Below are 26,880 nucleotides of genomic sequence, written 5' to 3'. Positions count from 1 at the left end.
AGTTTAATTATATCAAGTGCTGTGAGAAAAGGCTATAAATCTCCACCTCCAACATCCTCACACTCATAGCCTACTAGCTGAGACTCTTCTTTATGTGGGCAGATGTGACGTAATGACGCAAAGACATGCTGGAATTTCCCGCGGAAATCCACCAGTTACCACTGGAGTTAAAAACATTATTACAAGCTTACCGTTTAGAGTCGAGCTACGGCAAGCAGAGAGTTTTCAACACTGAAAATTTATTTTGGATAATTTTCAACCCCAAAAAGTTACGGACTGCAGCTGTAATGGGAACATTAGCTAAATGTTTGTCAGCTGGGATGTAATTTACTGACACTGATGATGTTAAATAAAGATCACTATCCTCAAACCTTCATGATTTCATCAGGCCATTTTTATAAACACTTAGTCCAATACTCCAGAGTTCTCTTGGTCTGACTAAACAGAAGGTCCTTCAGTGTCTCGTGGGATGAAATCTGATGCATATTAATTATGCATGGCAATCCACATATGGAATTATGCAAATGGAAATAGCCATCTTTATTAAATATTTAAATCCACAGCGATGTAGGAGAGTCAGAAACACACTTCAACTATCAGCCGTACAGGATTGGAAAGCCTTTCCTTTTATTTGAACAAACTCAAAGCACTGAACTCAATCCCCCGGTAGATTAGTTATGGAAAATATCTTTCAGTTCATATCAGTATTTCCTCTGAGAGTCCAGCCTGTAGCGGAGGCGTGAGATCTGATGATCACTGAACAAACATGAAGTAAGTACATGTTCATAGAAGACAAATATTAAATATATATTCATATTTTTTCATATTCACAAATAAATGGAAGCAGACTCAGAAATAAGTTGAGAGAAATTCTTTAACAAAAACACACACACACACACACACACACACACACACACACACACATACACACACACACACACATACATATATATTATATATATATATATATATATATATATATATATATATATATATACACACTCACCTAAAGGATTATTAGGAACACCATACTAATACTGTGTTTGACCCCCTTTCGCCTTCAGAACTGCCTTAATTCTACGTGGCATTGATTCAACAAGGTGCTGAAAGCATTCTTTAGAAATGTTGGCCCATATTGATAGGATAGCATCTTGCAGTTGATGGAGATTTGTGGGATGCACATCCAGGGCACGAAGCTCCCGTTCCACCACATCCCAAAGATGCTCTATTGGGTTGAGATCTGGTGGCTGTGGGGGCCATTTTAGTACAGTGAACTCATTGTCATGTTCAAGAAACCAATTTGAAATGATTTGAGCTTTGTGACATGGTGCATTATCCTGCTGGAAGTAGCCATCAGAGGATGGGTACATGGTGGTCATAAAGGGATGGACATGGTCAGAAACAATGCTCAGGTAGGCCGTGGCATTTAAACGTGTTAAAGCATAAAAACCTAAAGTGTGCCAAGAAAACATCCCCCACACCATTACACCACCACCACCAGACTGCACAGTGGAAACAAGGCATGATGGATCCATGTTCTCATTCTGTTTACGCCAAATTCTGACTCTACCATCTGAATGTCTCAACAGAAATCGAGACTCATCAGACCAGGCAACATTTTTCCAGTCTTCAACTGTCCAATTTTGGTGAGCTCGTGCAAACTGTAGCCTCTTTTTCCTATTTGTAGTGGAGATGAGTGGTACCCGGTGGGGTCTTCTGCTGTTGTAGCCCATCCGCCTCAAGGTTGTGCGTGTTGTGGCTTCACAAATGCTTTGCTGCATACCTCGGTTGTAACGAGTGGTTATTTCAGTCAAAGTTGCTCTTCTATCAGCTTGAATCAGTCGGCCCATTCTCCTCTGACCTCTAGCATCAACAAGGCATTTTCGCCCACAGGACTGCCGCATACTGGATGTTTTTCCCTTTTCACACCATTCTTTGTAAACCCTAGAAATGGTTGTGCGTGAAAATACCAGTAACTGAGCAGATTGTGAAATACTCAGACCGGCCCGTCTGGCACCAACAACCATGCCACGCTCAAAATTGCTTAAATCACCTTTCTTTCCCATTCTGACATTCAGTTTGGAGTTCAGGAGATTGTCTTGACCAGGACCACACCCCTAAATGCATTGAAGCATTTAGGGGTGTGATTGGTTGATTAGATAATTGCATTAATGAGAAATTTAACAGGTGTTCCTAATAATCCTTTAGGTGAGTGTGTATATATATATCCAATTCATGGTAATATTAATGAATAGATTTTGTTTACTTATGCATAAATTCTTATGATAAAAATATATGTATAAAACAAAATTACAGTTTTTCTCGATTGCTGAAACACATTTCTTGAAAATATGCCCCGTATTCTCTAAACAGTAAACACAAATCCATAACATCTCACCCAGTCAATTCCCCAAACATCCTATTTTCAGGTCAAAATGAAGCTCTACACTCAAAACCATTCATTCTTGCTGAAAAACTAAACTTTGCCCTCAGACATCACACACAAGCCCTCACAAACACACACACTACAACACAGTCTTACACACTGGTGCAATAAATTCAAAACAACATTTCCAAAACTGGTAAGTTATGTTGCTTGTGGTAAGATATGTAAGTTATGTTTTTGATAAATGGCATTATGGTTTTGAAATTTTAGTTCAAAAGCCTGGTTATAGTGTTTAAGCAATCAAGAAAAACTGTAATACGTTTCACATTTATTTTGTGAACATGAAATAAATACTCGCCAATTTCCAATGATTTTGGAAAATGTAGCATTGCATTTAAATAGTTTTCAAATTGTGGGAAGGTACTGTATAAAGACACAGAACAATCGCGGGAATCAACCTACTGTATAATGTCTAGTTGCCTCTGCATTTGAAGTTGGTATAATTTATTAGTTAAATTTCACACTTTTAAGGCAAAATGAGACCCCACAAAACTCTGGTTTGGGTCGACAGTGGAACTCTTAAAAGCAATCAGTCCTCCTGTCAGTCAACCTCCCCGGGTCTGAGGATCTTGTTAACCTTAAAAAAGCACTTAAAAGTGTTCGTTTGCTCATTTTGGGCGAGAGCAAACACACCAGCCTGTGTGAATTCCAGCTGCTGCTCAGCCTATTTCCTCCTCATCTTCCTCCTCACAGGAAAAACAGGGGGAAAAAAGCAATAACAGAGCAAAGCACAACACGCCAGGTGCACAGAGTGCGCGATCAATTGGTCTGAGGGTGTTTTCTGGAGCAAAACAACAGGACTGTTTGTGTCGAAAAAGTTGTTATGTGTTTTCATGCATCACAGGTCAGATATCATGATGTTCTGGATGTGAAACAGGAAGTGCTTCATCTGATTAACCAAAACATCACTCCGAAATCATTACAAAACCCCTTTAAAAGGAATAAATGAAGCACTGTATAAAATGCACTGCAGTGCAAAAATCTCACAAAACCTTTCAGGAACATGACAGACTTTATTTATGTCACCCCTAAATAAATAAATACAATTTCGCTTAAAAATATGAAGCCTTTTTAGGGTCTTAATGTTTGCATTGCGACATTATTTTCAATGAAATACTATTAACATTTGAAGTATTATAATATTTGTACACAAGGTTGTATTTGTTGTACTGACTTTAATTTAGTCTGATTTAATAAGAAATTAATTATTTACCATTATATTGTTAATGTGATACAGTAAAATATTACTGCATTACACTAATAACCATCCAATAGGTATCAGCATTTGAAATAATGGAAATGACAAATAAATAAATGTAAAAAATGTCACAATGCAAATCATATTTTAATATTTAAATGTATTTAAATTAATCAATTAAACAAAAAATCATATAAATACATATATATATATATATACAGCTTCATATTTTTCAAGAAAAATTTATGAAATTATATATGAATGCTTTTTAATCTATTTTAAAATAATTATTTTTAAATAAAATAGAATACATTGCATTACAAAACCATCTCAAAACAAATTCCAGGAGTGACTTGCCAAGCTAATATAGCTAATATAATAGCTAGCTTATATTGTTGATGTGATACAATCAAATATTACTCATTACACTAATGACCATCAGTATTGGAATGTCATGATGCATTATAGAAAAATGAACATGATTATGAAAATAATATCACAATGCAAAACATCTCAAAAGTACTAAAAAGAGACTTTATAAATGGTTTTAAATCATGATGTTAATTAGTCCCATGAGGAGGAGACGCGTGTGTTATATGTATGAATCAGTTTTATGATGGCAGAATGTTTAGCTCTCTGTGTCTTTCTATTTTTATTTGTTTTTCAGTGCAATTTGAGTTTCCCTGCGGTAGTGGTCAAGCTGCAGACCGAAGCAGGTGTGCAACATGTTTCAAATCACCTTACATCAGGTTTCATCAGCCTAAGGGACCAATGTAATATTCACATGGCATTTCACTGCCAAAAATCATCCAGGCCTCAAATAATGAGATGTCTTTGTCTGTGATTACAACAGGAAAAAAATTACAAAAAATATCCTTGTAACTTCATGTTCAGTGTAAAATGCAGCACTCAGGACAGTGGAAGAAAATATTATTTTTAAATTCTCTGAAGACCATGTACCTGTACAAACCGCAAACAAATAAATAAATAAAATTTTGCTTAAAAATGAAACCATATTAATTGCCATATCGCAATTAAGCACATTTTCCCTCCATTACTATAATACTTCTTTAAGTAGTTCTATATGGTAGTATTTGTTGTACTGCCTTTAATTTAGTCTGATTTAAATATAAATAACTGTATTACCATATTATTGTAATATAAAGGCATTTTTCATATCACATGACCAGTAGGTGGCATTGTGCCAAAACGTAACTTGTAGCCTCCGGTCATGCTTGTGATGGCATGTACCTAGATTCGTCTTAATATGCTAAAGCGTTACGGAGATATTGCCGAGATATTGATATTGGCGTGCTTTTCTTTCTAAACTTATTCGCGTGTTATTCGAGAACGGTTGGGTTCATCAAAAATCTTTTAATAACTTTTTGCCAGAATGGTCTGAAGATGAATTGAGCCAATTTTGGTGAAAATCGGACGAATCGTCTAGAAGAAGGTACAAAAAAAAGTCGTTTTTTTCAGAAAATTCAAAATGGCGGAATTTTCTTTCTGACAGAAAAGGACGTCGTAGGGTGCAACCGTATCATCGTGAGTCAGGGAATCATAATGGGGGGAAGTATTTTGTTTTGCTCTTATGGTTCAAAAGTTATTAGTATAAACGAAAATGCAAATTTGGACAGTTGGTGGCGCTAGAGAGATTGAGTTAGAGACTCCAAATTTGCTGTGGTTAATTTTCAGACTGTCCTTTATCTGTGTGCCAAGTTTCATCAAATACAGTAGAATAATACTGTTACAGTAATGACCATCTAATGTTCAAAATTATGCAAAATATATGCATATATGTAAAATATAGTACAAAAAAAAAGTAGATTTGTAATAATCTGAATGCAATGTGTGTGGTGTCTGCCTGTGCAAAACTCACTATCTAACTAGCCTGGAAATCCAGACCTAAATCTAAAAGATGAATGGTCTGGCGTTGACTAATGAAAATCGGCCAGCTCGAGGGGCGGCACAAAGCATGCATTTGAAAATCTCACTGCACGCAATTGGATAACACTACGACCAATCACAACAAGCCCCATACGCTCAGCTACCAGCAGAGCTAACTGGTAGATTATACTCTTACCGTATCCGGTCGGCAAAACAGCAAAAATGTCCTTCTTGCAAAGGAACGATTCGCGCGGCGTCTTCTGTTCCTGTTTTAGATAAAAAGCCAAGTCTAACTCGTTCATTGTAGCGGCCAAAGCCGTTTCAAACAACTGGTATTCATCCATAGCCATCCCGCAATGTTTACTAATGACTTCAACGTCACAGCGCTGTCGTTATCTTTAGCTCGCCTCTGGTCCGCCTATATCAGATAACCCGATGTGATTGGTGGAGCTCAGATAGAGGGGCATATTTAATGAGCATCATTACTCGACACCAGAGTAACTCGCTGAGCAAATTCAACTTGTGCTCTCGCGAGAACTCTGGATTTCCAGGGTACTATCTAACAACTAATCAAACACAACTATTAAAGAACGATCTATAATGTGCAAAACGTTGCATTAAGAGCTGGATGTGCTTGATTATGACACTACATTACCAAATACTATAAAAGTTATTAGTATAAACATAAGTGCAACTTTGGACAGTTGGTGGCGCTAGAGAGATTGAGTTAGATACTCCAAATTTGCTGTGGTTAATTGTCAAACTGTCCTTTATCTGTGTGCCAAATTTCATCAAATACAGTAGAATAATACTATTACAGTAATGACCATCTAATGGTCAAAATAAATGTTCTATGTAAAAAAAATGTGCTTAAAACAGCAGGAAAAAGTAAGACATTTTGATTTGTAATACTCTGAAGGGAATGTGTGTGGTGTCTGCCTGTGCAAAACTCACTATCTAACATGACTAATCAAACAAACCTATTAAAGAATGATCTATAACGTGCAAAACGTTGCATTAGGAGCTAGATGTGCTTGATTATGCATGACCCAGTAGTGTCTCCGGAGACAGTGTTTCCAAAACAAGAGAAAGGAAGGAACATGCCAAGAGCAAGGAAAGCACTGGAGATCAATGACGTCTGGCACATCACGACACCTCAGGCGTGCCTGATCGCATGTCCAGGATCTGGACTCCACACAGCGATGGCAATGAACAGCCCAACCGAGCCATCAAAGCATCTGCTTGGCTTTATTCCTATGCATTTACAATTCTTAAAGGGATAGATCACCTAAAAAAGACAATTCTGTCATTATACCGCCCTGCATCATATTTGCCGAATGAAATCCAATAACTGGATCCAATAAATGGTGAGCTGATTCTAAAATAGTGACTGTTTCGCTCGAGCATGTCACTTTCTCACAAAATATGTTATGCATTTTGTTGTGCAGATCTGGTGAAAAGGCTTATTTATTAATAAACTTGTGCTTATCTAAAGTTCTTTGATGTTTTCAGCGAACAAAACTGCCTCTCAATAGCCTAGAAAGCAGAAAATAAGCTCTTTAGACGCTTCATATACTCTGAGAAAATAATGAGAGACGAAACAACGGCCCAAAGCATTTACAGCACATCAGGAACTCAGAAAGAGTTTAGATTACAACACATCTGCTGCAGGAATCATCTAAACACTACAGATGAAAGTGACCCGAGAAGGATTAAGTTCAATGAATAACGTTAATGACACTATAACCAGGCTTTTGAACTAAAATTTCAAAACCATAACGCCATTTATCAAAAAGCACACCCATTTCCCTAAACTATAAACACTATTCCCTGTTTTGAGACATGAGTCAGATTTGTTGAACTGTCACTGCAAAACTCTACACACAAATCATTTCTCATTGCCTACACCATGTTGTCATTTAGAAAGCACTAGCATTCAATATTGTTCACTCAAGTCAGCACAGCTTCAGCTCAGTTAGCACACAATTACCCAAGTGGAAACACTAAGAGTCAAAACTGATCACACACCAATCAGAACCTTCAATAGATAGATGAAAGGGCCCAAATCAGTTTATTGAGTTTTGGAACAATGGATCCACAGATCCATGAAGCAACAGCTCGAGGAGGAGGAGGAGGAGAAGGTGAAGGGCAAGGAGACAAGTCTCGGATGAAATTCGTGTCACTCTAGTTGCCCATGTCTTTGTCCATGGTGTGACTATGAGGGAGGCTGGGCAACGAGTTCAGCCAAACTTGAGTTGCTTCACCGTCGCCTCGATCATAAGAACCTTCATGGAGAACAACAGGTACAGTAGATGTACTTCAGACTGCTCTTTACTGTAACTGTTGAGTGCAGTACACTGTGCTGTTACAACCATAGACTGTAAAAAAATATGGACGTAGTGTTCGTGACGTCACCCGTAGGTTTCTGAAGACCGTTTTTGAAGCCTAAAGTGGGCGTGGCCGACCGTCGCCATCTTGGTAGCGCGTCACTCCCGAATTTATTTATTTTTACAGTCAGACAATGAGCTGAGGCAACGTGACGGCTAACAGACAGCAGACAAATGGCTAATGAGGACTAATGACCACAGCAGCGGGAATCCACCTGTCACTCAAAAGTGGACACCCTTAATTATGCAGAACTTTAAGGCTTAATATAATTTAAACGGATGAGTTATAAAAAAATTCACCCCCCTCACAGTTGTCATGAAGGGCAAAATTAGCTGTATAGACCAAAGCCACCTTTTGCTCCAGGCTGTAAACATGTTTTTTTCTGCTGTTAAGTTGGGCATTTTAACAGGGGGTAGATGCAGATTTGACTCACTTTTGCAGCCGGTCTCTAGTGGCCAGTCGATTAATTGCCGTTTAATTAACTTCTGTGTTGGTTTCAAGAGAGAGACAGGGAGGTTGCCGATGGGTTACAACACATACATGTACTGTAGCTGTTGCACTATACTACTGTAATAAAAGTAAATGCATCAAATTGCCTCACATACAGATAGAGTTTTCTGAATGCTTCCATTTTGTAAAAAGGATGTGTTACAGTTACAGTAATCAGTACTTCTATTTTTCTAGGACACAGAGACGATGAAATGGAAGAAGCCTGCCAGATATTTCAGTTGATGTGTGCCAGCGGGGAACAGGTTAGCAAAAGGATTTCCCCCCCCCGCTGCCTATAGGGCCAATATAGCCTGTGATGTGGACGAGATCCTCTGGCCTGACCCAGACCAAAGATGGGATGCTGAGGCGGAATACTTTTTTGGGGGTTTTCGTGTGTGTTGTACTGTGTAGTACATGAATGAAAAACTGTTATATCCTGTATCATAGGAAAAACATGTATATTTCAGAGATCTTCATGTATGCAGGACAGTGCATTTACTGTGGCATGTCAGATTCGTCTGCGCACACAAATATCTTCAGGTCAGTGCAGAAACTGCATTCCTTTTTGTCCATATTTATGCAAGAGAAGGAAACAAATCTTTTGAAATGGGCTCCTTCACCCTGCAGCCTGACGCAGAACAGTGCATTCTGGGTAATTAAACAGCTGAGCACCAGTGGTGCACAAAGACAAAAAGAGCCAAAGGCCCAAGTCTGGTGCCATTTCACATGCTTGACGTAAATAATGTGCGCTACATTCATTAAAAACGATTCATATATCACACTGGCCACATGTAATTTTATTACTGTACATTAGCAAGAATAAAGGAACACTTACTATTAAAGGGACCATAGGATAAATATTTTATACTTCAATATTTTCCCAGACGATCACAAAGACTTCTTACACAAGAAAAAAAAAAAACAGTGTCGCTCAGTCAATACCGCCACATACGCGCTTCAGAGAGCTTATTCATACATTTTTAAAGAGATTATATATTATTAATAATATTATATAAACAATAATACAAAAAAATACATAATTTAATCACACCAGAGTACATTCTGGGAATCACCAACATAGTACTGTGAATATCACACAATTGCAGTTAATCTTAAAATCTATAATATTTTTATTTGTGTGTGCTATGTATTTTTTTCACTTAGCTTGTCTTATTAATTATTAGGATGCTATTGATATTAAACAGCCTCATTACAGACATTTTAACTAACCCTGCCGCAGGAAAGACATCTGAAGTCACTTCTGGCGTCTTTGCCTGATTCATTATAAACTGATGGAGCAACAAAGTGAAATTGCTTGTTATAAATGATAAGTAATAAATGAAATTGTTATATGTCTGTGAGCAGCAGACAAATGAAAGGTTTAAAGAGGGTGACAGCGTGACCGTCCCGTCCGTAGCACACATGACGGATGAGAGCTTGAGATTAATTCGCTGATGGTGTGAAAAAAACATGTAGGGAGTGAAGGAGCCCTCATTTGAATTCTATCCACACGAGTATGGCGCTCGAAATGGTCCATTCGGCGACGAGACTGACAAGCACGACAGATAACACGCGTGTATACGTGCGTGTACGTCTCCGTTTGTTTTATATGGAGACGTATGGAAGGCCAAAAGGGCCAAAACGTATGCAACTGCAGAGTAAACACGTAATTACGTCTTAACGCGCAATTTACACGTGACACGTCATTTACGCATTAACACGTAATTTACACGTTAACATTACGTATTATCGCTTAAATTACGGGTTAGCGCGTAAATTGCGTGAAACTGACGGAATACAATTTCATTTAATTACGTATTAACGTGTAAATGACGTGTTAACGCGTAAATTGCGTTAAGATGAAATTACGTGTTTACATGGCAGTTTCACATGTTTTGGCCCCTTTGGCCTTCCATAGAGACATACACGCAAATATCACGTCACGTAAACACGTCAATAACGTGTAGCTGTTGATCTATACAGACGTCACGGTGGTGTCACGTTAGAAGTTAACGTGTGGATTACGTCTGTAAGTTGGAATGGAGTAGAGACGCGTGTACGAGACAAACACACAGAGACAGACACACAGCGGTGGGTCATGAATGTGCTGATGACGCTGCCAGAATGGCCTCAAAGATTTAAAGAGTGCTTTAGCATGTCATGAATTATTCATGAGGCTGTGCAGGGTTCAGGTTTACCAGTGCTTTGTCTCAGAGAGAGAGACAGCTTTAGCTGTGAGGAACAACAGCCGACCAAACAACAGACAACAGCAGACAAAAAACTCAATCAGCTGATATGATGCATAGATTTATTATTTACTTGTCAACCAATCCATTCTGTCACCAAAGTTATTAAAAATCATGGGTAATGTACATTTATGAAAACGACAAACATTTTCTAGACTATATTATTATTATTATTAGTAGTAGTAGTAGTAGTAATAAAAATAATTATAAATTGTATCTATTTCATTTCCATGCTTATTGCTACAAAACACATCAGGATTTGTGTCCAAGTTATATAATATTTAGCTTGACCTATAATATATATAAATACTAATAATAAATGCACAAATTATATATATACATACACACACACACACACACACACACACACACACACACACACACACACACACACACACACACACACACACACACACACACAAACACAAACACATTTATTACTAGTATCATTGCCGGTTTATTTAGATTTTTTTTGTTTCAGATACTGTATGTTCATAATGGCATATTCTTTTAAGTATTTGTTTGGGAAATGAAAATAAATAAAACATAGCTTCATCCAGCATAAGTGTATGAAACGACCGCCATGCTTGAACACGCAACTAGAGGCAAAGGAATTTGCATGACATGCCTGATTATTGCCATATCTTGAAAAATGACAATAAAAAAATAGCAATGCTCTTATCCAATCAGAACTGAGGAGACAAGGCTACAGGAAGTGAAGGTTTCCCTCAGGTAGTTTATTTGGCAGTGGACAGCTGACTAGACAACATGCAACTACAGCCAAGTGATGTCAATGAGTTTACATCATGCATGAATATTGTAACCATTGTCTTGGTTACATATCATTGAGCACATCCATCTCCACCTGCACAAAGCTGCACAATAAATCAACGTGACGAGAGCTGGGTAGTAGACACACACACACACACGCTGGTATATATTTCTAAGGAGGAGGATGAGATCAGCGTTACAGGAGGAAAGTGAAGCATTCACTCTGGTTTATGAAGCGGTCAGCTGAAGCAGCCAGGAAACACATGTGCTATATCACAGCTGGATATGGACTCTCTATCCTCAGTCTGATCTCAACATATACACACACACAGAGCTGTGCTGGCTGAAGTTGGGGCAAGTTGACTTAAAATAATGGGACAATCACATTACATTCATTAAAGAAGCAAAAAAATAAATAAATAAATAAATAACCTGAGCTACCTGACTGAGATTCAGGTCATGTGACCCATCTCCTCCAATCACAATCCTCATTTGCATCTCCATACTGTCACTGCTAAAGATTCAGTCTTTTACAAAAAATAATAAACATAATTTTTTCCATTCCTGTCCTAACATGTTTCCTAAAAAGTGCACACATACAGCCGCTGGCAGACAAAGATGTAATTATTATTAGTGGACAATTATTAATAATGGTTCTTATTATTATCAATGTTGAAATCTTTTTCTGGTGCTTAATATTTTGATGTGAATGACAAAGGGTCTATTACAGTGCTCTTGCTGCTGTATTGAGTGTATATGAATAATAGATGAATGTGAACCTGACTTCTTAGACAAGCATTTATATGAACCGCTAGCTTGTCAATGCCATTCCAGCACAAACACCGTCTGAAGGGACGGATCAGTTTAATATTGATCCCCTGATGTTAAGCACTGGTAACTTAGAAAGCCAGTTAGACGAGGAACAAAAATCTAAATCAAGAGTCCAAGCTTGTTAGACACATCTGTGAGATTCCTGAAGACTGTACGGAATTGCATCTCCAGTTGTTTGTATTGATTTTAATTCATACGAGAATATTAGTTAACTACATCATGCAGTTAACTTGATCTGTCTGTCTGAAAAAGTGTGTCTACACTAAGTTTTTTCATTGTGCTAATACAATAAAGAGGCTATATGTAGAATTCAGAAACCCTTGTTGTCCTGTTATCACCGTAAAGCTGCTTTGAAACTATTGTTTCAGAGCTGTTCAGAAAGCATCGGATCACTGCGATGTTTGCATCAGTCTACTACATGCTTTCATAGGCAACCTAGAAAGTAAAGGAAGGTCTCGTTTTTTAAGTTTCATTACAAGCTGTTCACACATTGGAAATGAAAAGCAAATAATACATGAAAATTCTTACATATAGCACCTTTAAGATCAACAGATGTATCTGGTAACATTAGTAACTAATATGAACATGAACATTTTTATTAACTACCATTAAAAAATACTTAAAAAATATAAAGTATTGCTCATTGTTACTTCATGTCAGCTAATGCATTAACTAATACTAACAAATTAGTCCTTATTGTGATGTTACCACTCATACTATGAAAACTACACTTTTACATAGATCATTCATACTGTATGTTCAGCCCACATAAAGCCCCACTGCGCTGTTCATATCTAATGGCGGTCACGTCTTAAATCTGAGTGTGAATTATGAATCCGGGGTCTCCAGGGATCTTTGATATAGTGTGCAGTGGGGATCTGTCAGAGGCTGTCATTCAACCACAGCTGAGCCAATCACAGGACGGCCGCATCCATATTCATGAGCGGGACACTTCAGAGAGTCACGAGCGCGTGTGAATGTCACTGCTTCTCTTCTGAAGCAGGAGCGAGAGAGGTTCTAATACGGGATGTTCCTTATGGAGCAGGTCTTGGCTCCACACTCACTGCAACAAAAGCAGGAAAACCAAACCGAGGTCGGAGTGTGGTTTGTGGACATTTAGGAGTGTGTGCAAACACACTATTTCTCCCTCACACACACACACACACACACACACACACACTCATGTACACATTTATGTTATTGACAGATGCCTTCTCACTAATGCCCAACCTTTTATAAAGATTAGTTCGAACCAATTCACAATTCCAACCATCCCTTCCTCCCTCCATTCATCCATCCATCATCCATGTATCTATCCATCCCTACATCAATCCATCATCCATGTATCTATCCATCCCTACATCAATCCATCATCCATCCCTCCATCTATCCATCATCCATCCCTCCATCTATCCCTCCCTACATCAATCCATCCATCCCTCCCTCCCTCAATCTATCCCTCCATCCATCCATCCACCCATCCATCCATCCATGTATCTATCCATCCCTACATCAATCCATCATCCATCCTCCATCTATCCATCATCCATCCCTCCATCTATCCCTCCCTACATCAATCCATCCATCCCTTCCTCCCTCCATTCATCCATCCATCATCCATGTATCTATCCATCCCTCCATCTATCCATCATCCATCCCTCCATCTATCCCTCCCTACATCAATCCATCCATCCCTCCCTCCCTCAATCTATCCCTCCATCCACCCATCCATCCATCCATCCATCCATCTTTGCACTAGCAAGTAAGGCTCATAATTTCTTCATAAAATATAAAATTCTTTAAAAACAAATGGTAAATTCATGCTAGCGTTCGAACCTCCCAGCATCGCTCTCGATTTGTTTGTCCTCTGACATAAACAAGAGCAAAATGAGTGTGACTCAGAGAGAAAATGATGTGACATAATGAGACCTCAGTCTATATCTGCATTTTACTGTACATCTCAAAAAACCATCACATACTGTACATACTAAACAGAATGAGCGAGGTGTGGAAGCAATACTCCTCTGTAATAATCACAGACACAAAAACTGCTGGAATGAATCTGCGATCCTGTGAACTGTGTAGGAGTTTGATCGATCCAGTATCGACAATGTCTAAACAAAAGTTAAAGAGCATTTTCTTTAAACACAATATGACTCTCTCAGTCATGTGTTCTCAAACGCTAATGTGTGTGATTCTGCTGGACGCAAGCATGCGCTGTTAATCTTTGTCATTCTCATGTGCAGTTGCTGAATCATTTAGCCCGAGGACGAAGCACAGAGGACATCCACACTCCCAATGACATCCTATAATACCAGTCACACTGTTTCTGTCCAGCACTGAGACACGGCTGGATAAGTGCTGTTCGCTGAGACATAACCCGCCCACACCACTGCCACTATAGACATCAATGATTCTGTCAAAATCCAACACAACCACAAACCCTCACACTAAATTTTTAATAAAAATCCCTTGCTTTTAAAGCGTCTCTGCTGTATGATGGGATCTCATGGAGATGATCAGAGAGAAGCAGTGAGCTATTAAAGCTATTAAACTGTTCAATGCTTCATGCAGATAAACATCTCTGAACTGATTTAGTTGATTTAACATACACATTTTAAAAATAAATAACTTATTGGAAAATTCACCCAGCTAACAAAAATATGATCTAAAAGGGCTTTGCTAACATTCCCAATTAAGTTATAAAACCATTATTTGTCAATGTTCTGACTGAAAAATTATTTAAAAATAGAACATTCCATTTTATCATTTGCAAACATAATGGGAACATTTCGGAATATTCAGAGAACATTCAAAAGAAACGAGTGCAACATTTAAAAAATGTTAGATGAACATCCAACTAAAGGTTTCAAAAAAAAACAAAAAAACTTCCATGAACAATGTACAGTATAAATGTTTTGAGAACATCCCCGCCAGGGTTTTTTTTTTTTTTTTTTTTAGTTGCCTGCCACCGCCAGCATTTTTGATCATTTTCACAAAACTGTCATGGCCCCCAGAAGAATTTTGTTGTTGAATATCTGAACACGCATATAAAAAGAAAGAACAGAGCATCTGCTTTTAAACAAAAAAAAAGTTTTCTTCTAGCTTCATGCATTCTTTTTTTTATCAACACTTTCATAAGTTTTTATAAAAGTTTCATAAAAAAGCAACATTTTGAACAAAAAGCTGATGTTTCTGCCTCATCTTTGCCTGTGTTTTGAGATTCAGTACTCTTTCAGAAGATGCGTAATAGCGCCCACCGTATAACAGTGAAAACACAGAAAGCCGGAAAGAAAGAGTTAATACTAGATAACTTTGAAAGAACGTTTTATTAATGTTTCCGGAAGAACGTTTGTTCATAACTTTTAGAGAACCTTGCTAGAAGTGAGCTGTGTCTGGAAATAAAGCTGCATTTTCCATTAGTCGACGCTTACATGCTAACTAACAAATGCTATGATATCATTTTCATCTGATCAATAATGAAGTGAACAACACCGTCTGTGTCAAACTTGAATGGGGTGAATATCTCCTCCAGAACTGCTAGAAGAGAGTGTGAGAAATGATCTTCAGTTCAGGTCATCACGTCTTCAAGGCTTTCATTAATCCAAACGCCTGTCACTCACCAACACCCAGATTATCATTGCATTGATTTCGCAGCTGTACGTCAGAGCTCAATGTGGATGACCTTTAGCTTTTCAGGGCAGAAAACACTGCCCTCAAGCCCGTGATGCATGCAGGCAATTCACGAGGAAGGATCTGTAATGTAAAATTGACCAGTTTTGAAGCCAATATCATGGTATTGTTATGCATAAACCACAACAAGCCATTCTCACACGGGCTTGACGTGTTATATATTCAGCTTTACCATCACAGGAATGAATAGCTTACTCATAGTTGCCTCACAATACGACCGCACAATTCAACACGTATCCGGTGAAGTTCTAGTTTTGGATGGATCGTCCGTCTAAAAGTTATTGGCAAAGGTAAAGATGCAGCTCCCATCAAAGTGATGAAAATGCAGCAGTGGTTTTTTCCTCAGTGGAGGTCACTCGTCGGCATTATGACTTCATAAATCTGCGCTCGAGCAAGTGGCGCGTACAGCCGGCTGATGAACAATTGGCAGGCAGCCCATCAATCTGCACACAAATCTCCATGTTTGACTCTTCATATACAACACCGGCCCCCAGGGGCCACTCATTCAATCTCAAGAACACTATAGGATCAACTAGAAAAAATGAGCATGTCATGAAGGTTAAATCAAATTGGCTTTTGTTGACTATGTTGCCTACGTGCACGTTGTTGCAGTTAGGGGACATTGTACAGATGACTTCGTTTATAGTCCACCAGCGCTCCGATAGGGAGTCATTTATCTTTTCGACAACAAAGTCTGCCTTTCCTCTAGGAGAGTTCGGAGCCTCAAAATCTCATGCATGCATAAGCCACCACTGAATCACCATGTTTCCAGTCAAGATTTGAGCAAAAAGACAAGTCTGAGAGGGTGCTACACAATTCTGACAAGACCTCGATTCATTATTGATTGAACAAGATTGCGAGAGCACAAACTTGATCTTCCCGTTCTGAAGTGCATTACACATGCAGCAAATCAGCACAACCAAGGCCACTGCGCTGGGAGAGTGAACAATGAAAAAACAGCAGAGGCGCAATGCTTGTGTTCAAAGGCGTTTCAGCAAACGCAGCATGCTAGAAAACAGCCGTTCTCAACTGGTGTTTTTCTTCAGCCACACATGGGCTGCAGGTCAGTGGTGCAAAATGATAATTACAAAATGCAATCATCATGGATACTTAAAATGACATAAATACACTTTTAAAAGGAAAGTGAAAACCCTTCCCATATCTTTGGTTGTTGGCTACACTAACTTCTAAGGTCAATCATTTCAATCAATTTAAACTACAAATAATACATTTCAATAATAATATATTTAATATAGTATTATATATATATAATATAGCATATAATAGATACAGCTTATTTTAAACAATTTATTTTAAATTAACAATCATTTATTTTAGTTTATTTTAATAATACATTTCAATGATAATATTTTTGTTATTGTGGTATTATATTCTGGCTAATTATCTGTGAATAAATATATAAATATATATATAAAATAAAATAAAAACAATGTTTTAAAGAATATATTTGATCAATATTTAATAACACATTCAACGTTTTATTAATAAACAGCATTATAAATTATTATATATAAGTAATATAAATATTAGGTAAACAATATTTTAAACAACTTATTTTAATTAACAATAATGTATTTTATTTTATTTAAATAATAAATTCTAATAAATTTAAACTACAAATAATACATTTCAATAATACTACATTTCTGCTTTTCCCCTGCACCCAAAACATTCAAGCCCTTTTTTTTTTTCCAGATTTACGAGTTTCAATTGCATAGTAAAATTCCATCAAATTGAATACTTCTATTCATATTATGAATTAAGAATTTTAAGTGAGTTAAAAAAACTAGAGCTTAATAAAACATTTTGTATAAATCTTAATGGAACAAGGGAATGGACCATTTAGTTTATGTGATTTGCATTCATAAATGAAAAAAATATATATATAAATATATATCTTTACATTTATGAATACGAAAAAAAACAAAAAAAAGGTATGAGCTAGAAGCACTGCAAAGCTATTAAATTGTTTATTGCCTGATAAACATCTCTGAACTGATTTAGTTGATTTAACATATACATTTCTAAAATAAATAACTTATTGGAAAATTCACCCAGCTAAAAAAAAAAAAAAAAAAAAAAAAAAAAATTGAGTGTGTGTTCATTCATCACTACCTGTCCAATCTGAGCCCTTTAGCAAAAACCAGTTGAGAACAACTTTAATAAAAGTGTGCTTACCTCGGTCGGGTTCTTTACATGCTCATCATTGCGTGAGACTGGACGGACGGTCCGGAGCGCTCCTCACATTCGGACAAATCCTCACTGCGGTTTGTGTCATTCTGGAAACAGACGGCGGCTCAGTTAGACATTCACATCAGAACCTTCATATTCCACTGAAATGAACACATTCAGTGTTTAAGCAGCTCAAGAGGATGAAATTAATCTTCACAGATAATTAGCCAGAATATAATACCACAATCAAGAGACTAATGATTGACTAAATGTTCCGTCTTTGCATTGTGTGGCGTTTCAAAAAGCGAAACACTGTGTTTTTTGTTAAGAAAGGGTAATAGAAGAACTCTTCAACAAGCCACATGATCCATAGCACAAATAATTAGAGTCATGAGTTTATTCACATCATAAATACGAGCATTAGTGATGCTGTTTTAGCAAACACCGCTAACTCAAGATTCAGTCTAAGTTAAACCTTACCAGACTAAACAGGATTTAAGAATGTTCCGGAATAAGTGTTTGTCTAATGACGATTCTCCATTGACAATCATTTCAAGGTCTGAGAAGCACTCAAATTGAGTTTCAGGTAAAGCTTCCTGAGTCACCGAAAATTAATTCTGATCCTGTCCTGATTAAATATCCTTAAAACATTTCCCTCAGCGATATAATTTGGGTTTTATTGCACCAAGGTCTGAACCAAATGAATTTAGCAGCAGATTCAATAAACAAAGCGAGTACGAACAGCTCACTCAAATCTAATGAAAGGGAATGGAGATCTCCCTGTCCCTGAATATGATGATTTTAATCCTGGGGTTCATCAATTACTCTTGTCACCAAAAAGAAACAATGCAATAAAGTTGGGATCAGTGTTAACCTTTATTTCATCAGCCATTTGGTTTAATTCAGAGCTGTATATTTTGTACACAGCGGTATTCAAAAAGAAAGCCAGACCACGCTAATGTATAATGTTCCAATGCAAAATCAGCATTAATTATCATTTAAAATGTATCAAAATTAAGAAGATTACATTATCTTACATTAAATATCTGTCCACATGAAGCAATTAAAAGATGCTACAGCTCATTACTGTCAATAAACAAACACACGATGGATGGGTGAGTGGATGGATGGTTGGATGGTTGGATGGGTGGATGGATGGGTGGATGGATGGATGGGTGGATGGATGGTTGGATGGGTGGGTGGGTGGATGGATGGATGGATGGATGGATGGGTGGGTGGGTTGGTGGGTGGATGGTTGGATGGATGGATAGATGGGTGGATGGGTGGGTGGATGGGTGGATGGATGATGGATGGATGGATAGATGGATGGGTGGATGGATGGATGGGTGGATGGATGGATGGATGGATGGGTGGGTGGATGGGTGGGTGGATGGTTGGATGGATGGATGGATGGATGGATGGGTGGGTGGGTGGATGGATGGATGGATGGGTGGATGGATGGATGGATGGATAGATGGGTGGGTGGATGGGTGGGTGGATGGATGGATGGATGGATGGATGGATGGATGGATGGATGGGTGGGTGGGTGGATGGGTGGATGGGTGGATGGATGGATGGGTGGATGGATGGATGGATGGATGGATGGATGGGTGGGTGGATGGATGGATGGATGGGTGGGTGGGTGGGTGGATGGGTGGATGGATGGATGGGTGGGTGGGTGGATGGATGGGTGGATGGATGGATGGATGGATGGGTGGATGGATGGATGGGTGGATGGGTGGATGGATGGATGGATGGATGGATGGATGGATGGATGGATAGACATTGCAGTCATATTAACTCATTACATGCATGTTTAATTCAGCAAGACGCTTTCAGCTATGTCAGATATAAAACTGTTTATTTTTGAATTTTGAATCCAATTTTGTGTCACTTGGCAGTCCAAATAAATATATAAAAACATTAAACATCATGGCTTTTTCCGTCACAATGGAAATGGAAGGTCAAGCTCAATGCATTGCATTGTGAAATTGTTGCATACTGCACATTTTTGGAAATGTAGTGGCCATTCAATGGTATGCATAAAATTTGCATACTCTAGTACTCTATGTTTTTCTGAACATAGCCTGTGCAACAAGACTCATATCGTATAATAAACAACAACGGACAATGGTTATATGTCTACAAAGATAAAGACAACGAGTCTATTATCTGTTATTACTCCCGTGCATCTCAATGCCAGTCGCATCCAGCTCTGCATTCGCTACAAACAACTGAGAAACGGGAATGCTTACGGTTCGAGTTTCCAGAGATATTACAACTCACTGATCAGGGTTTGCAATGACAGTAATAAAAAAGTGCTAAACAGTGCCAAACAGGAAAATAAAAACACCACAATAAGACCCAGAATGAATGAGTCGAGTAAAGTGTTTGAGAGCGGTGGGAAAGCCATCATTAATGTGCAAGCACAGGTTTGAGAGGTCACAGTTCTCACAGGAGCTTGTTTTGTGAGAGTAGATGAAAGAGCATTAACTCTCATCTGAAACATGACTATGCAAAAACAAATTTAGTCAATTATTCAATGCTGCTGGACTCAGAAACACACACCGCCGGCCGCTGAGACAGACACCCAGCGAAAGCTTTGATTCTTCAACTAACGCTCTTATAAATAGCTAATTTATTTGATTTACAAGACAGCGTTTCTTCACCCTTTTCATCTTTTTCATCTTCATAGAGAGTGTTTGGTGCCCTTTAAAGATAAGCTTGGGAAAATAACAAGAAAATATGAGTCTAAATGAGAATGAAGTGCTAAAAATGACTCGACATGACCAGGAACCGTGATTTCCATCCTCATTCGACCCCAAGGATCGCTTTTTATAACGTCTGATCCATTTACCATTGAGATACTATTGTAGTTTTTAATATAATATTTTGAATTGGTTTTTATTTTTTGTTTTTCTGTTCTCATTCAAAATTCAAATTTAGTTGAAGTTTTAGTAATTTTGTTGTGTTTTTGTAATTTTTAAAACATATTTTTTATTAATTTGATTAATTAATTAGTTTTAGTTATTTTAGCACATCAAGTAAAACTAAGAAATACTGCCTTAGCAACTAGCTGAAATGCATTAAGTTTAAGGTTTTATAAATATTTTATTTTATTTAGCTTTTATTTTATTTATTTTTTAGTCTAAGTTGTCGGTACACTATGCAACTTTCAGCCCTCTAGCAGTTAAAAAACATAACTGCATGTATTTTGAGGAAGAACATTGTTCTTCGGCTCTGCGTGACTGGATGAATATGATTCTCCTACTGCTCATAAAACATTCATAAGAGATATGACCAGTTTAGATGGAAAGGATCTCAAGTTGACTAGCTGAAAACATTACTGTAGCTTTACCCAATAATAGACAATATATCCCAGCACCGCGCTACAACAACTGCTCTTCACAATAGATAATGCTTTACAATGAACACTGTTAAAGAGCTACATATGACAATTTATCTGTTCAATAAAACACCTTCCTCACATGTTGAGTAATAAAAAACCCATCATCTCTGCGTCACTTTTACAACATTTCATAATCCCTCAGTTCTCGTCGTCATTGAAAAGCCGAGCCGATGTTGGTTCTTGTTTTATTACGAGCTCTGTCTCGTTCTGTTTCTGCCAGCAGACTCTCCTCTGTTCGGCGTTTGTTTAAAACGGGTGATTCTCCGGAGGTTGGAGATTTAACTGCTCCATGTCAACCTTTCTCACTCGTTGTGACAACTAACCTCAACCCGGTCACACTAAGGCTACGTTTACACGGAAACGATCTGAAGAGAAAACGCAAAAGTGATCACTTTTTATTCTGCGTTTAGACGAGCGTTATGGGGGGGAAATCTGCGTGCATATGGTGACGCAAAAGTGTGTGAAATTCAATGTAGTATGCACTCCAGGCGGCTAGGTGGCAATGTGAAGCACTGATCGGTGCCTTCACTGTCTAGCAGACAAAGACATTCTCTGGTTTTTACCATTTAGACGGAAACGCGATGGTGGAGCGTTTTTAAGATTTCCACTCTGGAGGGTGGTTTCACTTTTTTGCGTTTTTAAGCCCCAAAAACGCCGTTGCCATCTAAACGAAAGGCACATCTGATAAAATATTTTTACGTTTTCACTCGCGAGCGTTCTCGTGTAAACAGGACCTAAGGCCCAATCCCAATTCTATTTTATACCCCTTCGCCTACCCCTAACCCTTCACCTACCCCTTACCCTTGCCCCTTGAAACAGAGTGGCAAGGCGTAGGGGTGAAAATATTCCCCTAAGAAATGGGACACCACTACTACACCGTTACAAGTCATTATACGTTGTCGCTAGCGCCTACGTCACACGAGATGCGCCAATGTTTATCACAAACTTCCAAGATACCGTCGTCAGTTGTAGTCATCACAACTGCGTGAGTTACAGCTATTTTGTTTTTCCATTTTTCTTCTGAAGTTCGCAGAAAACAACGGAGATGACGATATCTTCGACGCCTAATGCTGCGTTCACACCAAACGCGAATAGAGCGTTATATATAGAATATACAGTGAGGAAAATAAGTATTTGAACACCCTGCTATTTTGCAAGTTCTCCCGCTTGGAAATCATGGAGGGGTCTGAAATTGTCATCGTAGGTGCATGTCCACTGTGAGAGACATAATCAAAAAAAAAAATCCAGAAATCACAATATATGATTTTTTAACTATTTATTTGTATGATACAGCTGCAAATAAGTATTTGAACACCTGTCTATCAGCTAGAATTCTGACCCTCAAAGACCTGTTAGTCTGCCTTTAAAATGTCCACCTCCACTCCATTTATTATCCTAAATTAGATGCACCTGTTTGAGGTCGTTAGCTGCATAAAGACACCTGTCCACCCCATACAATCAGTAAGAATCCAACTACTAACATGGCCAAGACCAAAGAGCTGTCCAAAGACACTAGAGACAAAATTGTACACCTCCACAAGGCTGGAAAGGGCTACGGAGAAATTGCCAAGCAGCTTGGTGAAAAAAGGTCCACTGTTTGAGCAATCATTAGAAAATGGAAGAAGCTAAACATGACTGTCAATCTCCCTCGGACTGGGGCTCCATGCAATATCTCACCTCGTGGGGTCTCAATGATCCTAAGAAAGGTGAGAAATCAGCCCAGAACTACACGGGAGGAGCTGGTCAATGACCTGAAAAGAGCTGGGACCACCGTTTCCAAGGTTACTGTTGGTAATACACTAAGACGTCATGGTTTGAAATCATGCATGGCACGGAAGGTTCCCCTGCTTAAACCAGCACATGTCAAGGCCCGTCTTAAGTTTGCCAATGACCATTTGGATGATCCAGAGGAGTCATGGGAGAAAGTCATGTGGTCAGATGAGACCAAAATAGAACTTTTTGGTCATAATTCCACTAAACGTGTTTGGAGGAAGAAGAATGATGAGTACCATCCCAAGAACACCATCCCTACTGTGAAGCATGGGGGTGGTAGCATCATGCTTTGGGGGTGTTTTTCTGCACATGGGACAGGGCGACTGCACTGTATTAAGGAGAGGATGACCGGGGCCATGTATTGCGAGATTTTGGGGAATAACCTCCTTCCCTCAGTTAGAGCATTGAAGATGGGTCGAGGCTGGGTCTTCCAACATGACAATGACCCGAAGCACACAGCCAGGATAACCAAGGAGTGGCTCTGTAAGAAGCATATCAAGGTTCTGGCGTGGCCTAGCCAGTCTCCAGACCTAAACCCAATAGAGAATCTTTGGAGGGAGCTCAAACTCCGTGTTTCTCAGCGACAGCCCAGAAACCTGACTGATCTAGAGAAGATCTGTGTGGAGGAGTGGGCCAAAATCCCTCCTGCAGTGTGTGCAAACCTGGTGAAAAACTACAGGAAACGTTTGACCTCTGTAATTGCAAACAAAGGCTACTGTACCAAATATTAACATTGATTTTCTCAGGTGTTCAAATACTTATTTGCAGCTGTATAATACAAATAAATAGTTAAAAAATCATACATTGTGATTTCTGGATTTCTTTTTTTTAGATTGTCTCTCACAGTGGACATGCACCTACGATGACAATTTCAGACCCCTCCATGATTTCTAAGTGGGAGAACTTGCAAAATAGCAGGGTGTTCAAATACTTATTTTCCTCACTGTATATAGAATAGAGAGTTAAGACGCGTTTACGCGCGTCTGGAGGTCTTACGGCGCGAATGAGGCGTTTAGCGCGGTGCGGTGGACGCGAATTCGCCTCATTCACGCGTCCACTTTGCTTCAAACTTTTGCTTTTTACACGCGTCATATTGTTAACGAACTTTAGCGATTTTTTTGCAACCGTTTATTTGAATAACATGACCGTAAATATGAACACAAGATTGAATGTGACATAAAGAAAATGATTATTGGCAGTCATGTTGCCTCTGTAGCCAGTGTATGCAGGTACATTTCTCCGAAAAATCTTCGTTTCAAGGGCTATCTGGCCCTACCCCCTACCCCTACCCCCTACCCCTACCCCTACCCCTAAAAAACTGCATATCATAGGCACTTAAAAACTCATTTCCGCGTGTAAATTGTACGATAAACACAATGCGTGCTATAGAGACGCATTTTCCTCAGGTCAGGTAGGACACACACACACACACACAGCTAACCTCTGCCACTCATACACCAGACTTGCGGCAAAGTTACTGGAGCAATTCTTCTCTGTTTACGGATCTGACGAGACACACAAACACAATTTACCACAAAAACCATCCCGTCAGGTCTCAAATATAAACACTCATAATATGCATACCATTGTGAATCAGAGTAAGACAAAAACACGTTTTGGAAGAAGGATTGATGGTGTATTGACTCATTATGTAAATGTTGATTGATGATGATGATCTATTTATGTTAAAACAGCATTTAGCTGTAAATAAATAAATAAATAAAACCATAATATTTAAATAAACAAATAAATAACTAATTAAACAGACACAAATTATAATTAAATGCTTAAATAAACAATTAAATAACTAATTAAACAAACAAAACTATAATTAAATGCTAAAATATAATTATATATATAAATTTTTTATATATATATATATTTTTTTTTTTTGCTTGCATTTTGGTCCTCTCTAAAACACACAGTTACTGTATCTTTGAATGGTCATCAATAAAGAAAGATGTTTTGGCAGCAGTGTCTACCACAGGGGTCAAACAGCAGGAGTGTTTTAACTGTTTGGTGTCACATTCTGCGGAGGGACTCAATCTTGCACAACAACGCCAGTGAACACACAGGCTTGTTTTTCATGCTCACTCCTACTGGCGTCTACACACACAGCTGCCTGTGACCGTTTCATTTCCTTTCAATCTCTCTCTTTATCTCTCTCCATCTCTCTCTCTCTCTCTCTCCATCTCTCTCTCCCTCCATCTCTCTCCCCATCTCTCTCTCCATCTCTCTCTCTCTCTCTCTCTCTCTCTCTGTCTCTCCATCTCTCTCTCCCTCCATCTCTCTCTCCATCTCTATCTATCTCTCTCTCCATCTCTCTCTTTATCTCTCTCCATCTCTCTCTTTATCTCTCTTTATCTCTCTCCATCTCTCTCTCCCTCCCTCCATCTCTCTCTCAGCCCACTCTGCGACACAACTATGACATCATAGAGGAGGCAATACAAGCTCACATCATAATCAGACAGAATGTCCATTGCATTTTGCTGTGTGTTAGGAAACAAATATACGAAATGAAAATATTCCAGGAAATTCTACAACACTCTCCGTCAAGGTTCGCCAGTCTCGCCTCAAGACCCAATTTGAGGCCCCCTTGTGAAGGACCGCTAAATTATTCATGAACACATTCTCTGCGGGCACTAACAGCAATATGAGCAGAAGAAACGCTGAAGGAACTGATGTCACAGGGTCACGGGCTTATTTTAGTGCCACGCTATTCGCTATACGCTGAGTCCAGAAAACACCAACAACACGGGACTGGTTTAGAACTTAAGAAGGTTCTGCCTCACTTAAATCAGCACAGCAGAACATTTCTGATAATGAGTTTAATCCTTCGGGATATATACTTGCATAATGCACAGTAAGTATACGCAGATGCAGACTATGTCTTTAAAAATAATGTGTGGTTATGTCTGGAATGGAATTAGTTTTACATACAGCACAGTGAAAATGGCACGAATATGACATATTGGGCAATTCTATATAACACAGCATAGTTTGAAATGAAGGGTTTGATGTTTGTTGATCGTGAAGTTCTCTCTTCCGGTCCACATTCGGTTCACACAAACCGACCGTCAGTACACACAGCAGGACTCAACAAAGTTTGTGAAATTAAATGTTTATTAGATATTTAAAGATTTGTTTACATGATATAATATATCGTATATGCTGACGGTAAGTAGTGTTTGTCTTTTTATTATTAATAATATAAAAGCAAATGCTATAATTTTTTGCATATGGCATTTACTTTCTTTGTTCAACAGTTCTGTCAAATAACATATAAGACAGGATTGTTAAACAGAGACCGTCGTAAATGAATGACGATGAAATAAAACAAAATAAAAGTCCTGCTTCCGACACATCGACCAAACAGAAAAAACTTTTCAGCCAATGCTGATATTTAAAAAAATGCCAAACATTCTACTACCTCCGGTTAATTAACAAATAATATTACACAATCACAGACATTCATATCATTAAACTTTTATTCATTTATACCTCTATAATTAGGGATGCACTGATATGAAAATGTTGTCCAAAACCGATATTTCTT

At 38.4% G+C, this 26,880-nt stretch overlaps 1 protein-coding gene across 3 annotated transcripts in view; it reads right to left on the bottom strand.

Annotated features, from left to right (window-relative positions):
- dlgap4a (discs, large homolog-associated protein 4a) overlaps window positions 1-26,880 on the bottom strand; it is a 196,647-nt gene that overhangs the window by 119,186 nt on the left and 50,581 nt on the right. For all 3 annotated transcript variants that reach the window (XM_084427412.1, XM_084427409.1, XM_084427411.1), the window contains exon 2: window positions 18,149-18,249. The gene's annotated coding sequence lies outside the window, so the exon portion shown is untranslated. The remainder of the gene's footprint in view (window positions 1-18,148; window positions 18,250-26,880) is intronic.

This window comes from Rutilus rutilus (assembly GCF_951802725.1).
Source record: "Rutilus rutilus genome assembly, chromosome: 13".
NCBI lineage: Eukaryota > Metazoa > Chordata > Actinopteri > Cypriniformes > Leuciscidae > Rutilus > Rutilus rutilus.
The sequence above is the reverse complement of the archived record's forward strand: the minus strand, read 5'-3'. Positions and strand labels throughout refer to the sequence as shown.